The following is a 3,902-nucleotide window of genomic DNA, read 5'->3' as shown; positions in this document are numbered from 1 at the left end:
GGGCCCCCGGAAGCCCTGCATCGCCGCCACGTCGCCGTTCCCCTCTTCGGGCTCCGACCATCATCGCCGACGAATTCGCCGTCTCCAGCGCGTCCCCGAGCCCGCTTCGACGCCCACTGCAACCGCGGTGAGCCCCCGAGTCGTTTCCCCCTTCTTCCCGGGTCTCTTTCGACCTCTAGGCCCTAGCCCCACCTTGGCCGAGAGCTCCACGCCGCCGGCGATGTCGCCGTCGTGGCCACGGTCACCGTAGCGCCCAACCGAGCACACTATCGTGCTCCACGCCTCACTAGGAGCACGTAGCACGCACCAACGCCTCCCCTAGCGCCCTGCATCGCCTAACCCGCCGTTGGCCGAACTCCGGCCGCCGCTCACGAGCTCGCCGTCGTCGGTACCGGCCACCACAGGCAGGCCACCACCACCATTCGATGCGCACCAGCAAGGGCTCTCCAACGAGCCCAAGCACAGCCTCGCCCGTGCCCTGTAGCGCGTTTCCGGCTCGCGCCGCCATCTCGGGCCTCGCCGGCGTCATGTCGCCGGTGGGTTTGACCCCACTGACCCGGGATTTGACCCTGCTAATTAACCCTGTGACACTGACAGCAGGGCCCCACCTGCTAATTAATCCTAGATTAGTTTCTGTTTAGTTTTTAACTAATCCTAGTGGCCCCACGCGTCAGCTTTGACTAAGCTGACGTGGCTGTTGACTGGGCCCACATGTCAGCTACACTAATCAGCCACAGTCACTGACCAGTGGACCCCACTGGTCAGGTTTGACCACCAGCAGCGTCTGTTGACCTGCTGACGTCATAGTGACGCAATGCTGACGCAATAAGTATTTTCTGGATTTATTAATATTCAGGAAATTTCAGAAAATGCCTAAAACTTCTAAAAATCATAGAAAATTAACCGTAACTCCAAATTAAATAATTTATATATGAAAAATTATCAGAAAAATTCAAGGAATCCATCTGTACCATTTTCATGCATGTTAGAACAACTTATAGCTGCTGTTTAGCACAAATCAATTAAATGGCATTTGAATAATCACATATGGAGTTTAAATTTGAATCTTGTATTCAAACCAACTTCATTTAATCTGTTGCTAGTTGCATTAGCTCAAAACACATTCATTTTGCCATGTCATGATCATGCATCATATTGTGCATTGCATTGATTGTGTTCCCTTCTGTATTGCCGGTATTTGTCCCCTCTCGATAGACGTGATACCGATGATGTGATCGTTGACACTGATGAAGACTCAATGTTATCTTCAGAAGTGCCAGGCAAGCAAAACCCCCTTGTTCATTCCGATACAATCCCACTCTCTTGCTCCTGCTCTCTTTTACTGCATTAGGACAACAACGATATATTTGTTACTTGCTGCGGTAGCTGAACCCCTTTATCCTTTGCATGACCTGTCATTGCCACAGTAAATAGATGAAACCCACTAGCATGAGTAGGAGTTGTTTGAGCCCTGCTGTGCCTACTCATTCATGTTTGTTTGTCATGCCTGCTATTGCTTAGAGTTGAGTCGGGTCTGATTCATCGGGGATGAATCAGAGGCGTGTGAACATGTCCCAATGTGTGTGAGCTAAGTGTGTGAACACGATTTGGTAAAGGTAGCGGTGAGAGGCCATGTAGGAGTACATGGTGGGTTGTCTCATTGCAGCCGTCCTCAGGAACTGAGTTCTGTGTTTGTGATCCATGACCAGCTACTACCACACATTGGAATGCTTAAGTGCCCCTCTCGACTTATTAATCAACTTGATCTCTGTCCAGGAGTTGCAACTAGTTTCTGGTGTTTGTAGGTAGTGTTAGTAGTCTACCAAGTGGCACCCGGTACAGGTGGGCTTGGGACAGACTAGGCACAGTGGCACGGTGTACCAAGCGTAGATCCACCCGTCGAGGTGGGCTTGGGAACCCTGCACACATCGTTTGGGGCCGTAAGCGACACCCCGGCCGGATCTCCTTGCGGATGGAACCCGAATAGGCGATAAACCTGGACTAGAGACTTGTTCGGTTAGTCAGGTCGTGGCCGACTCCCTCGCCCGGTTTCCGCTTGAAGGTTGCCGAGGTACATGACGTGTACAGGGCGGTAAGTGGCGAGAGCGTGTGTGAAGAAGTACACCCCTGCAGGGTTAACATCATCTATTCGAATAGCCGGATTCCTCGGATATGGAAACTTGGACCCCTTGCATAGTTCATAGACAAGTGAAAGTGGATACTCTAAAATACGCAAGATAAGCGTGAGTGCTATGGATGGCGTTCTCGTAGGGAGACGGGAGCGGATCCATAGTGGTGTATTGATATGGTGAATATGTGGACTCGTGTGCGCCACCTCAAAAGAGTCGCTTGCAGTCGTAGTTTAGGATAGCCACCGAGTCAAAGCTGGCTTGCTGCAGTTAAACCCCACCATCCCCTTTGTTGATAATGATGCATATGTAGTTAGCTCTGATGTAAGTCTTGCTGGGTACATTTGTACTCACGTTTGCCTATTTTATGTTTTTGCAGAGAGACTTCAGTCTCACTAGTAGTTCCACGTGAACTTCGACGTTTAGCTTGATACCTCAGCTACGATCTTGTGCCCTCGGCAGGATCTGGTAGATAGTCAGGCTTCTCAGCCTTTTTCATTTATAGATGTCTGTACTCAGACATGATAGCTTCCGCTTGTGCTTTGACTTGTATGCTCTGATTGTTGGGTCGTGAGACCCATGTTTGTGATATCTCGCTCCTCGGAGCCTATTGATTAAAATACTTGAGTTGTAGAGTCATGTTGTGATGCCATGTTGTATTTGCACATATCGAGCATATTGTGTGTATGCTATTGAAATGCTTGGTATGTGTGGGATCTGACCATCTAGTTGTTTATCTTTAGTAGCCTCTCTTACCGGGAAATGTCTCCTAGTGTTTCCACCGAGCCATGGTAGCTCGCTACTGCTCCGGAACACTTAGGCTGGCCGGCATGTGTCCTTCTTCGTTCCTGTGTCTGTCCCTTCGGGGAAATGTCACGCATTGAGTACCAGAGTCCTGTTAGCCCGCTACAGCCCGGTTTACCGGAGTCCTGCTAGCCCAGTGCTACAGCCCGGACCCACTTGCTGATGACCGACACGTTCGATGCTGGGTCATGGATGCCTGTCCCTGTAAGTCTGTGCCGCTTTGGGTTTACGGCTAGCCATGTCAGCCCGGGCTCCTTATCATATGGATGCTAGCGACACTGTCATATACGTGTGCCAAAAGGCGCAAACGGTCCCGGGCAAAGGTAAGGCGACAACCGTGGGAATACCGTGCGTGAGGCCGCAAAGTGATATGAGGTGTTACATGCTAGATCGATGTGGCATTGAGTCGGGGTCCTGACAGCGTTGGTATCAGAGCTTGGCTGCCTGTAGGATTACCAAGCCAAACTGGTCGAAGTTGAGTCTAGAAATTCTTTAGTTATATAAGGGAATTGATTGTGGGATGGAACGTAAGGCTCTTTTTACTCCTTATACCTCATGCCCTTCTGATCTGAGTTATCTTATCTTTCCTGCGGGGATTAAGAACTAGGCTATCTCTTCTTTCTATTAGGATCACGTGTTACTAATCAGTAGACTTATAAGATTGTTGGATTTAAGTCTCAGTTCAGTTCCTACTACTTCCGTATGTTAATTGTTGATCTCGGAACCTTGATATTGTGCTTCTGAGTGGTTATGCCACCATTTTTGGTGATTGTCTCAAATCTTTTTGAGCAATTATAGCCGTTATGCTGTCCGAGTCATCCCAGGTTTCTAAATAGTCCGATGCATTTGCAAATCCCTTCCTTCTGTTTCCGATGTTCCCATGGGCCAGATTAACCACACTAATCGGTGTGTTGAGGTAATTATTGCCTCGACATATATGTTGGAATTATTATTATGACCCTAGGTGTC

Source organism: Triticum dicoccoides, chromosome 5B (assembly GCF_002162155.2).
Source record: "Triticum dicoccoides isolate Atlit2015 ecotype Zavitan chromosome 5B, WEW_v2.0, whole genome shotgun sequence".
NCBI lineage: Eukaryota > Viridiplantae > Streptophyta > Magnoliopsida > Poales > Poaceae > Triticum > Triticum dicoccoides.
The sequence above is the reverse complement of the archived record's forward strand: the minus strand, read 5'-3'. Positions refer to the sequence as shown.